This window comes from Chelonia mydas, chromosome 6 (assembly GCF_015237465.2).
Source record: "Chelonia mydas isolate rCheMyd1 chromosome 6, rCheMyd1.pri.v2, whole genome shotgun sequence".
In the NCBI taxonomy this organism is placed as follows: domain Eukaryota; kingdom Metazoa; phylum Chordata; order Testudines; family Cheloniidae; genus Chelonia; species Chelonia mydas.
In genome coordinates, this window is record NC_051246.2 from 56,291,400 (window position 1) to 56,304,762 (window position 13,363).

Here is a 13,363-nt window from a genome sequence, read left to right on the forward strand (position 1 = left end):
ACAGTAGACTGAAAACAGGGTATTCTTTCCCCCTTTACATTGCTATACTGTCATAGTTTATAATAGCAGTAATGGCCTCTAGGTTGGCCATTCTTCAGTTAGTAACCAGCTGGGTTAAGATTCCTCAAGGGCTGCAGTCAGTCATTAGCTGCCATGAAAGGCCTGACCTAGTGTCATTGCTTAAGTACTGTACACACAGGCAAACTGAAATTTGAGTCATATCCATATTATGCAATAGTACTCAAAATGACCAGTAGACAATATGTTATTCAATGTCTGTGTATACAACTGAAGAAACTATAATGGAACATATATGTGCAGGATGACATGCAGGCAAGACCCATCCATTTAACACAACTATTATTATATTTGTCTCCTCTCTTACTATTACACAAAATATTAAGAGAGTCATAATGGTTTTCCTTCCTTCTACAACAAACTGAATAGGTAGTAAGTAGATTATGAGTTCCTGGGGGCAGGAGCTGTCTGCTTTCCTGTTTGGAAAGCATCTAGCATAATATGAACACTTCTGGATGTAAATAATGCAGCAACCTATGACAGATGTTCTCAAATTAATACACCTCTGCATCTGAATTTTGAGGTTACTGCTTATAGTCTACAAACTATTATTGAGCAGGCTTGTAATAGTCTAATATATTTATTCCTGACTTTGTGCATATAATAGAAAGAATGGTCTTGTAAGGTATGAGAGCCAGGAAATCTGGGTTATACTCAAGGCTCTTCCACAGAATTCCTGATTCTTTGGAGTATGTCATTTAGAGACACATTTTCAAAAGGAACCTCTAATTCTGGGGGCCTTGGGTTTTGTGTGTCCACCCTTGGAAACATAGAGGCCTGCATTTCAGTGGTGCTGAGCTCCCACTGATTTCCATAAGAGTAATATGTGCTCAGCACTTTTGAAATTCAGGCCTTGTAGGTGTCTAAAGTTGGTTATCCACTGACCAAGGACCACAAACTTAGATGACACTTTTGAAAATATGAGCTTTAACCTCACTGTGCCTCAGTTTCCCATCTTTAACATGGAAATAACAATTTTTACCTACTTCATAGGAGTTATAGGCTTAATTAGTTAACATCTGTCAAACACTTTGGGATCCTCAGACAGTAGAGCCTATAGAAAGGCTAAGTATTATTATATTGTTGCATATTATTGTTACTTTCTATTTGAATTATTCAAAAATTAATAGATAGATCTTTAGCTGTATCCTTGATGCAGATCTACTGCTCCCATAAGTTCTCATGGGAATCATGCTGAGGGGAGAATGGACCCTTTAGAATAATGTTTAGAAGGTTTTTGGCAGAGATAAAACTTTCCCCCCAAACTCAGCCATTTATATGGGTGAAAGATGCTGGGGATTAAAGTTCTCTGCCACCGAGCAAATACCATCCTGGACAACAACAGTGCCAGCTACTCACTGCACACCCTACCCCCATCCATGACAAGAAGTGGCTATCACTGGAGTTGAGATGAAAACTCTTTTGATATGGCTATGGAGGGGTGTATCACTTGTATTTGAAGAAGGTTGAAAGAGGTAGCTGAAAATGCTGAATCAGCTATTTCAGATACATGTTCCACATTAGCCAAATCCAGCAGCATCACATAATGAAGCAGAAAAGCAATAGTCTCTTGACATGGGTCTGTGGTAGCTGTGCCTGGAAAATTGCATTAATTCTGGTTTCAGAGTAACAGCCGTGTTAGTCTGTATTCGTAAAAAGAAAAGGAGTACTTGTGGCACCTTAGAGACTAACCAGTTTATTTGAGCATGAGCTTTCGTGAGCTACAGCTCACTTCATCGGATGCATCCGATGAAGTGAGCTGTAGCTCACGAAAGCTCATGCTCAAATAACCTGGTTAGTCTCTAAGGTGCCACAAGTACTCCTTTTCTTTTTGCATTAATTCTGGATACCTCATTACCAAACAGAAGAAATTAATAAAAGAGCTACAGCAATGATCAGGAAACTGGAGGTACTGACCTATGAGGAAAGACTGGAAGAGTTAAATAAGTCTAGCATGCTCACTGATAACTGAGAGGGAACATTATCATTTATACAAAAGGGACGGGTATAAACATCAAAAAGAGAGAGGAATTATTTAGTGTGATATAAAGAAGGTGAGAATTTTTAAAAAAAAACTAGGAGCAAATGGATGAAATAAAGAAGGAAAAATGTAGGCTGAATATTAAGAAAACTTTCTTAAGAGTAAGATCTGTCAGGCTGTGAAATAATCTTTTGAGGGGAGTAGTGTTAGACCTATTGCTTGGAACTGTTGAAAGTAGAGTAGATAAAGCACAAGACAGAAAGAAACAATCATGCACTGTCCCCAACACCCCAGTAGATGTGTACTAGATTATTTAAATACGTCTTTATTTAGATCTCTAATTTCTGTGAGAATGTTCCCTCTAGTCAACTGTTTTTGAACATCACTGCGTTTCAGCATTCTTACAGAAGCCATGAAAACATATAATTTTGTGACCTTGTTTCTCTTATCTTTCCTTCTACTTTAAATAAAGAGCTTATATCATCACTGTATTTATCCTAATGTTTTCAGACTTGACTCATTTTCTATCTCTGAAAACCTCTTTTATGCAGCCACTGGCCATGGCATTTAGCATTTTTCCTGCAAAATGGAGCCCCTCTGCACTCATCTGTTTTTTTTTTTATAAGGTCACCCATCACCGTGGTATCTTAGTGACCTTATAAAAATCTAGATAGATAGATGGGTGAAGAAAGGCTTGGGCAGAAAAAATGCTAAATGCCATGACTGTCTTCCATCCCCCAACACGCACGTACACTTTTCTTTAAAATACAAAAGACCAAAAGTCAAAAGCTTTCTAAAACGTGAGCGAAAAAGTCTACAAAACTGTAAGTACGTGATATAGAAGATTCCATGCAACTATAGAAAACAGGACCTAAAAGCTTTTGATATCACAGGCAAATAAATAGTTATCACTGCATGTTTTTAAAAACAATAAAAATATCCTGACCTTTACTGGGAAATTGCATTTCAAATACTTGATAAGAAATACCCGGTATCTGTAAATCTTTCTGAGCTTCAGTGTTCTGAGAAGTCTCTAGTTTTTTTTAAAAAAAAAGCTTGGTGGTTTTCTAGATTTTAATTTGAAAAGTCATATTCATATTAAAAATAAAGTGCAAATACATTTTGAAATGTCAAAGGCAAAGGAAGAAAAAAAATATATAATCCAGCAATAGTTGCAGGCATCCTGATATTACCTTTTCCTTCAACAGATGCTCATATCATCAGCCTCAAATAAGGGTATCTTCCTCTTGAAACTAACATGAACCACTTAGACTGTTACCTTTTCAAAACAAAAATCACTATGTGCTTTTATGATTCTTTTGCAATGAGTGTTCCGAAATACAAGAATCCTAAATCTCAGTTTTCTACACATTTTCATTATTATATCTAAGTAGCAGTGTAAGGCACATGGGCCCTGATTGAACAAAGGATTTAAGCATGTGCTTAACTTTAAGCATGTGCTTATGATCATCCCTATTCAGCCAAGCACAAGTGCTTGAGTCCCATTAAAAAATAAAATAATTAGGAAATGATTTGAAAATCAAATTTAGTCTTTACTGGTTATTCAGTTTGCTTTCCTTCTGCACTTTACTCAGCTAGGTCAACAAGACTGGTCGGTTTTACCTTTGGGGCTTCCACTCCCTTCTGCTCGTGCAAGTTCAGTGGAATATTTACATATGAGAATTTACTAAGGGGATGTTCAGTGTTTGCAGGATAAGGGTTTTTTAAAAAAGTAATAAAATCATTTTTGCAAAAACAAACTCTAATTTTTAGACATAATTTAAATATCCTCTTAAACTCTCAAGAAACTCTTACCCCTTCCCTTTCAGCACCAGGCATATAATGATTCTTGATTGACAGATTATGTGACCATTTCTAACCAGGCATGGGGGGGAGTTACTTTTTCTCTCTCTTTTTCTGTTTGCTAAACTGATCTAAAATATAGCTTAATCCGGTGAAAACTGACAATTGGCAGACTCCACTCAAGAAGCCCTCAAGAATGGAATAGTAGGGGTTTTGCATATCTAGAAATGAGTTGCAATTTGTCAGTGTTTGCACGTTGGGGGAGAAGGAACAGGATATTAGGATGTTAGAAATGCAGTACTGTGATGCTGTATGACTGAAATATGACCATGTATATCATTGTTGCTACCACTGTTATACAATTGCAACAAATCTTATACAAAGTATGTTATGTAGGGTATCAATCTATCAAATATGATTATCCTGTTTATATGCATGTATAATCTTTGTATCTAAAGTTATGAATATTGATTATGTACCTGTATTTCAAATGTGTCTGTTTCTTGGGTAATGCACCAAGAAAAATCACATTGATGCCACACAGCTTTGTGTTGTTGGCCCATCAAAGGCAATTGACTCTCACAATGGATCATGGAAGAAACTCATTACACCCAGATAGCTCTTCCTGCAGACACCTTAGCTTTCAAGCAGCCAGTGGCTTGTCCCTGTGAGTCAGCAAGCCATGTAAGGGCATGTGATTTGCTCATGTGACCCTGGACTCTCCATCTTGTGCCTGTACTTTTCCACAAATTGTACTGTGGGTGCTGTTTTGGACAGTAAAATTCCATCCATATCGGAGAAGGTATAAAAGACCCGGGAACAGTCTCCACTTCTTGCTTCACTTCTCTGGACTGAATTTCTAACAAGGAAGCTCTAAACAAGGACTGATGACCTCCAAGCTGTTTGGGTAATTTCTAGAGAGACTTTTCCAAACTTCCAGTTTATTCCATCACTGCTTCAAATCTGATATAAAAACTTTGCAATTACTTTATCTGTATGATTTCCTTAACCATTTTAACTCTCATTTTCTTTATAAATAAACCTTTAGATTTTATTTACTAAAGGATTGGCAACAGCATAATTGTTGGATAAAATCTGAGTTATATATTGACCTGGCTGTGTGGCTGATCTCTTGGGATCAGAAGAACTTTTTTCTTCTTTTTTTTTTTTTTAATGAAATTGGTTTTCAATAACCACTAATCATAAAGTCTCATGTCTGGATGGTGAAATAAGTACTGGAATGCCTAAGGAGACTGCATTTTTGATTTCTTGTTAACCAGTGTGGCAAGACAGAAGTTTACTTTTGTTATTGGATTGGTATATCTAATGGTAGAATAACCATCAGTTTGGGGTGCCTTATTTCTGAGGGTTTTTTCCTGAATTTGGTACTCTCAGCTGTGACCTACTTAGGCAGAGTGACAAGTACATTCATATTGTTACAAACCTTTGGCCAGCTGATCCTTCATGGTGTAGCAATATGCATGGAATGTCGATGAAGGAGCATAGGCTGCAGGAGGAAAGGGTTTGGATGTAGCACCATGAATACAGTCTTATATTTACATGGCTGGAATGCTGGTGGCAACTGCAGCATCTCTGTAATAGTTTTCTTCTCACTAAAGAGCAAGTTTAGTTTTAGAAGCATGGAGTCCTTTCATGTTATTTGCTGGCACATGAAACACAGAGGAGACACTATATTCAATAGTGTAATTTGTCAGAACTTCACAACAGCAGAGAAGATAGAGCTCCAATCCTCCTCCCATAACCCAGACCCCTACCGACTACATGAACTAAAGAGGAATCTCAATTACCTCTTAGTAACCTATGTTTTCTTGATACTTTACTCCTGGGGGAATTCTGTGCCACTGCACAATTTTGCAGAAATTAACAGTGTGCACAGAATTTTCTTCCCTGCCCCCCACAGAAAAGAGCTGCAGTGCTACTAGCTGCCACGAGGGGCCACTGGACCCAGCAGAGCCCAACTCCCACATAGAAGACACTGCTGGGGGGAGGGAGAGGGAGCTAGAGGGTTCGTGGCAGCGGCAGTTCCCAGCAGGCCCTGAGGGAAGGAAAGGGTGGTGCACAGGAAACTCTGCACGTCTGGGACAGAGCACCAGGGTGTTTCTCCCTCTGGATGCCTGGACTTGGGGGGGAGGAGGTGTGAGTGTCTGTCTGGGCAAGGGGGACCCCCATGGCTGGGTTCGGGGTGGGGGAGGGGATGGGGTGCTGGTATCTGGGCTGGGGACCCCCTTGTGGTTGGGCTCTGGGGAGGAGGGAGTTCAGGTGTATTGATGGGGGGGCATAGGTGAGCTCTGGGGGGGAGGTGTTGTGGGTGTCTGCCCCCTCCCCCCGAGCTGGGCTCTAGGGGTGTAAGGGGACAAAGAACTTGGAACTGGGTTGTCATAGAGGTTTCTTTAACTCTCCACTTTCGGGGGAATTTTTGTGTGTGTGTCTGTCTGTATTGTTACAGACATACTTGCTGACAGGTATTTTGAAAAAAACAAAACGAAAATAATGTAAACTGGCATGATTATGTAGTGTTATTTTGAGAAAATAACATTTGCAGAATTTTAAAATATTGTGCACAGATTTTTTCACTTTTTTGGTGCAGAATGCCCTCAGAAGTAGTACTTGTATGGTTCCCATTACAATAACATCTAAGCATCTCACAATCTTTAATGCATTTGTCTTCCTTGATATAGGGAAGTATTATTGTCCTTATTTTACGAGGCGCAGGAGGAAGGAGGGACAGGGGCAGAGAGAGAAAACTTGCCCAAAGTCACAGAGAAATTTGCAGTGGAGTAGGAATCAGGTCTCCTGAATCTAAAGTCAGCACCCTAACCCCTAGACCATCCTTCCTATGACACAGTTATGCAGTTCTGATTCCATTCTGTAGGGAGAGGAATGCATTCACACATTTTCCAGTACAATACACTATGTATTCAATAATTAAATACAAAACACAAGTAAATATGTGCAAAAATGTGCTTAGTAACTTTGAAAATCAAGATACTTTTATTTAAGTCCCCTAACTTTAGGTACCCAGGTTTGAAAAAAATACCTAAAATATATTTCAAAACAGGAAAATAAATTTCAGTTTCATCTAAACCATGGTTCTCAATTTTTTTTTTCATTTGAAGACCCCTACAAACTTTCGAATGGAGGTGCGGAACCCTTGGAAATCTATTGTGTGTGTGTGTGTTTTGTTCAGTCTAAGTCTTTTGTGGACCCCTTAGACATAGTCTCTGGACCCTGGCCACAGGTTGAGAATCACTGATCTAAACATCCAACTTTTGAACACAAAAATGATCTGCAACATTATTTTTATACATTCAATAATGTTTTTACATATACAATAATCTGCTTTTATATGTTCGATAAACTAAATTGTATACGTTATATACTCCAAAAATATGTGCAAGAGGGTTTTTTTATGTGAAAATATAATGAACCCAAGTTCCAATGCACACAGTGCCTGTGATCTAAAATCATTCTTGTTTGTTTAATAATCTTTGATCCTGAAAGGCTCTGAAAAACTATAGCCTACAATGATTTCATGATCCAATTGGACACTTGAGTAATTACTTCAATTTATATTTCTGATACAGGTCTCAATCCTGCCAGATGCAGAGCCCAGATCCAGTTGAGCTTTGTTGGACTGGGTCTTTAATTTCAGGCTGTGGTTGGCCCTAATGAATCCATAAAGGAGAGTGAGGAGGTGCAAAGCCTCCAACACTACCTGCCTGCCCTTGTAATATCTTACTGACAAACAGAGAATTGGCAAGATAAACCCTTTATTATGAACAGGGACTATGTACAGAAATGAGGCAACAGAACTTTCTATTGCTCTGTGTAGCTGCAGCTTGTGACTGCCCTGATCTGGCCTTCTTTGTTTCTATCCAAGCAGAAAGTGTGTCCCAGCAAACCAAAGATTAGCATGCACACAAAGTATGGCACCTCTGTACTTCCTGGAACACTTATTCTATAGTACATTTCCCTTTTGCAGATCTCTTTTAAAAATATCCTTACTTAACTGAAACACTATTAAAATAAACTATCAAACTATTACAAGTACAATAACTGACAACTCTTCAGGTTGCTTAAACTTGTCTGAATCAGTCTCTTAGAGCATTTCAGCAGTCTTCCCAATCTGCTGTATTGCAAACACTCGTTAGTCAAATCCTTGTCTGAAACAGACTCTTCAGTCTATTGGTCAATAACATGATCATTTAGTGCAGTGGTGGGCAACCTGTGGCCTGCGGGCCATACGCAGCCCATCAGGGTAATCCATTGGTGGACTGCCAGACAGTTTGTTTACGTTTGCAAGGCTGCCCACAGTTCTCAGTGGCCGCAGTTCGCTGTTCCCGGCCAATGGGAGCTGCGGGAAGCATTCTGATGCATATCTAGTAATTGAGTATTTATATGTCTGTTGTAGAGGAATACAGCAGTAGCAGTATAGTTGAGAATTGCTAAATATGGATCTTCTCTTGTATCCATGGCTTCACTATACATACAGCACATTCAGCTAATCCACGAGTTTGAGGATATCTGGGACTAGATGTCTCATGATGAAAGTAATATGTTTTAGCAAAGTCCAGGAATTCCTTATTCTTGAACTGTGGTCCATTGTCAGCTATTACTGTCTTTGGAAGTCCATGACTTGCAAATACAGATTTAATGTGCCTGATTCTGTTGCTGCTGTGGTGTCTTCAAGTGTTCAAGTTTCTGGGAAATTGGTAAAGTAGTCCATTATAAACAGGTTCGTGTCTTCCTAAACTGAACATATCAATCCCAGTTTTGTCCCATGGAATTGCTAGTTATTGGTGCTTTCTGCTGGGAATCTCTACTTCTGACATGTTCCAAACCTGCTCACCATTTCATAAATGTCACTATTCATCTGTGGCCAGAATACAGTTTCTCCTGCTCTGCTCTGTGATTTGGTCATTCCCAGGTTCCCTTCATGTATTCATTCCAATATTTTCCTTCTCATCAAACTGTGAGAACCATGATCTGTGTTCCCTTCAAGAGAACTGAGATCACTGAAAGCTCATTTTTATAGTGGGAATATGCAGCTGAGAAATGTTATTTCCCCCTTCCTTTATTTATTGCATGTATCACTGTTTTCAGAATTTCATCTTTAGCTGTTTCTGTCACTAATTCATCCGATATGCCTGGGGATATAGCATGTGACACTATTATCATGTTACAGTGTATGTTTACTGCTTGTTCCAGATCATCGGGCCATGTAATGTCAGATGGAGCACACACTCTTGAGTGTGTGTCTGCCATTCCTAAGTGGCATCCACATTGGAACTCCAGGGTGAGTTCGTAGTTCTGTAATTTCAAAAGTAATCACTATTTCCTTGGTGGTGTTCTCCAAGTTCCTTTTTGTGTATTTCCATCAGTGATTTGTGATTCTTTATGGTTTTAGCTTTCAAGCAGAAACTAAAGTCATGAAATCTTGTACCAGAACTATGTCTGCTAGATCTAGTGTCTTTTTTTTTTCAATCTGTATGTACATTTTCTCTGCATCTGTAATAGCCTTACTTCCCAGACTTCCTTTCAAAGCATCTGTGGAGAATTTGATACCTTTTGGTGGGTCAAAAAATTGCAATGCTGGAGCTGATGTCAAAAAGTGCTTTAAATCACTGAACGCTTTCATGCTCTGGCATTCAGGGCCATTCAGTGACCTTGTGGAGAAAATGTCTTAGGTGAGTTGTGTACAGTTAGGTATGAATTTGCAGACATAAGTCAACATGCCTAGCAGCCTTTAAATTCCTTTTTTAACTTTAGTATTGGCATGTACACTACTGCTTGAATAGTTAATTCATCAGGCAAGATTCCTTTGGAAGTCAATCTCTCTCCCAAGTATTTTCTTTTTGCTGTTTGAAATTAACATTTGGCCTTATTCAGTTTAAGATTATTAGCTCTTGCAACTACCAGTAGTCTCCTCAATCGTTCTTGATCATTTAATGTCAGTGCTGCCCCAAATTATTATGTCATCAATGTACACTTTCGTGACTGCTAGACCCTCTAGCGTATGGCTCATTGTACAGTAAAATATTTCTGGAGCTGAACATATTCTGAAATATCGTCTTAAGAAGCAATATCTGCCAAATGGTGTGTTGAAAGTGCAGATCTTGCAGCTCTCACTGTCCAAGGGGATCTGCCAAAATCACACTGATGCATCTAATTTGCTGAAAAATTTGGCTCATACCATCTCAAATAACAGTTCACTTCTTGTGGGCAAATGGAAAAGGTCTCTTTTTATGTTTCTATTCAGCAATTTTGGGTCTATCCGCAGCTGTTGTCTCCATCCCTTTTCTTTACAATTACTAACGAGTGGACCCAATTGGTTGGTTCCTCTAGTTTCTGAATGATACCATTTGCTGTCATATTTTGCCGCTTTTTTTCTAATCTCTTTCTTACGGTATGTGACCACAGCTTCTACATCGTCTCTTAACTGTCTCTTGTATGTTACCAGAAGCACCCATTTCCTGTGCATACATCTTCATATGATGTTATAACACTTTCATATATAGAAAAGGAGTACTTGTGGCACCTTAGAGACTAACCAATTTATTTGAGCATAAGCTTTCGTGAGCTACAGCTCACTTCATTGGATGCATACTTGCCTAATGACTTAGCCTCTCCCAGTCTCTATTCAAGCCTAAGTTAATTTTATCCAATTTGCAAATGAATTCCAATTCAGCAGTCTCTCGCTGGAGTCTGGATTTGAAGTTTTTCTGTTGTAATATCGCAACTTTCATATCTGTAATCGCGTGACCAGAGAGATTGAAGTGTTCTCCGACTGGTTTATGAATGTTATAATTCTTGACATCTGATTTGTGTCCACTTATTCTTTTACGTAGAGACTGTCCAGTTTGACCAATGTACATGGCAGAAGGGCATTGCTGGCACATGATGGCAAATATCACATTGGTGGATGTGCAGGTGAACGAGCCTCTGATAGTGTGGCTGATGTTATTAGGCCCTGTGATGGTGTCCCCTGAATAGATATGTGGGCACAGTTGGCAACGGGCTTTGTTGCAAGGATAGGTTCCTGGGTTAGTGGTTCTGTTGTGTGGTATGTGGTTGCTGGTGAGTATTCGCTTCAGGTTGGGGGGCTGTCTGTAGGCAAAGACTGGCCTGTCTCCCAAGATTTGTGAGAGTGTTGGGTCATCCTTCAGGATAGGTTGTAGATCCTTGATAATGCGTTGAAGGGGTATTGTAGTTGTAAGAATGCTTGATAGAGATCTTGTAGGTGTTTGTCTCTGTCTGAGGGGTTGGAGCAAATGCGGTTGTATCGCAGAGCTTGGCTGTAGACAATGGATCGTGTGGTGTGGTCAGGGTGAAAGCTGGAGGCTTTGTTACTCACCAGCAACCACATACCACACAACAGAACCACTAACCCAGGAACCTATCCTTGTAACAAAGCCCGTTGCCAACTGTGCACTCACCCATCACTGGAATGGTTTTTCCAGGATAGTCTTTCACTTTTGACTCTTCCACTTTTATATGTGCTCCTTATATTTCTCTATTTCAGTTTCTGTTGTTACACTTACTTCTGAGCCTGTATCCATCTTGCATGTTAGATAAAAACCCTTTGTGCACATTTTAATTAATATTTTTGGATATTTCAGCCTCTTCCAGTACTGTGTTTAGGAACAGCTCTTCACAACATTTGGGTTTATTATCGTTTCTACACATTTGCCTGAATGTTGGCCATTTCCTATAATCATGTGGGTTACCACATGGCTGGCATTGTTTCCTGCTTTCTATGTTTCTGTCCTTGGCCAATTTAATTTCAAGTAACTTTTCCCTTGCTGATTTAACTACAGTACTCACAGACATGCTCTGTGCCTTTCTCTAGGCTTTTTGTTTATGTTTCTGTTTTTTCTGCTGCTTGGCATATATATATATATATATATATATATATATATATATATATATATATATATATATATATATATATATATATATAGCCTTTTTTAGTGTCAGATCCATCTCCCTTAGTAACCATTTATGTCCTTTTTTCATGGTTAAACCCTGGGACAATCTGGTCCTTAATAAGAGTTTAATATTCCATATTCACAGAACTTCGTTCTCTTTGTACTGTGTTCACATCCTGAACATAAATCGTCTTAAGTATTTTTTTAGGGACAGAATGATTCTCATACATTATCATTATTTCTGCAAAGCTTTGTTCTCTTTCCCTACCACCATTTGTATGGAATGCATAGTATACATCTCGGGCTTCTGAGCTTGTCATTGTTAACAGCAAAACAATCTTTTTGCAATTCTTCAGTTTATTTGCCACTGGGTCTTTCATCCATAGCTCAAATTGCTCTTTGAACCATTTTCAGACACATTTAGCATTTCCCCTGCTTCTCAGACATAGGCAGCCATTGCCATGCTACTTCTCTCACTGGGTCTTCCAGCATGCTGTATGTTTCATGTCCAGTATCAGGCAGTATCTCACTGATGAGCAGACCATTGTCAAGATCAGGGGTGGGCAACATACAACCTGAAGGCCGGATCCAGCCTGTCTAACATTTCTGTCTGGCCCACCATGACTAACATTTCTGTCCGGCTTCCTCTGCCCCTTGCGATCTCCGAGTCCGGGCTGCTAAAAGTCCCACGGTGCAGCGGGGAGCTCAGGCAGGCTGCCTGCCTATTGTGGCCCCATGCTGCTCTTGGAAGCGTCCGGCTGCTGCTGGCACATCTCTGTGTGCCCCTGGCGGGGAGGAGGTGGCTCCGCGCATTGCTCCCACCCCCAGCACCGTCCTCACAGCTCCCATTGGCTGGAAATCAGCCAATGGGAGCTGTGGGGGTGGTGCTTAGAATATCATAGAATATCAGGGTTGGAAGGGCCCTCAGGAGGTCCTCTAGTCCAACCTCCTGCTCAAAGCAGGACCAATCCTCAACTAAATCATCCCAGCCGGGGCTTTGTCAAGACTGACCTTAAAAACCTCTAAGGAAGGAGATTCCACCACCACCCTAGATAACGCATTCCAGTGCTTCACCACCCTCCTAAGGAAAAAGTTTTTCCTAATATCCAACCTAAATCTCTCCAACTGCAACTTGAGACCATTAGTCCTTGTTCTGTCATCTGCTACCACTGAGAACAGTCTAAATCCATCCTCTTTGAAACCCCCTTTCAGGTCATTGAAAGCAGCTAACAAATCCCCCCTAATTCTTTTCTTCAGCAGACTAAATAATCCCAGTTCCCTCAGCCTCTCCTCATAAGTCATGTGCTCCAGCTCCCTAATCATTTTTCTTCCCCTCCAGCTTCTCATCCACTGTAACCCCCAGGTCCTTTTCTGCAGAACTGCTGGCTAGCCACTAGGTCCCTAGTCTATAGCAGTGCAAGGGATTGGTCTGTCTTAAGTGCAGGATTCTGCATTTGTCCTTGTTGAACCTCATCAGATTTCTTTTGGTCCAATCCTCTAATTTGTCTAGGTCCCTCTGCATCCTATCCCTACCCTCCAGCATATCTACCAC

The 13,363-nt window shown here is 40.0% G+C and overlaps 1 protein-coding gene across 6 annotated transcripts in view; it reads right to left on the reverse strand.

Annotated features, from left to right (window-relative positions):
- Positions 1 to 13,363, reverse strand: part of LRRC4C (leucine rich repeat containing 4C) — a 921,733-nt gene that overhangs the window by 101,579 nt on the left and 806,791 nt on the right. The window contains exon 1 of one of the 6 annotated variants that reach the window (XM_043548659.1): positions 3,253 to 3,449. The exons of the other annotated variants lie outside the window; for them this stretch is intronic. The gene's annotated coding sequence lies outside the window, so the exon portion shown is untranslated. Of the gene's footprint in view, positions 1 to 3,252; positions 3,450 to 13,363 lie in introns of those variants that run through there. 6 annotated transcript variants of the gene reach the window in all.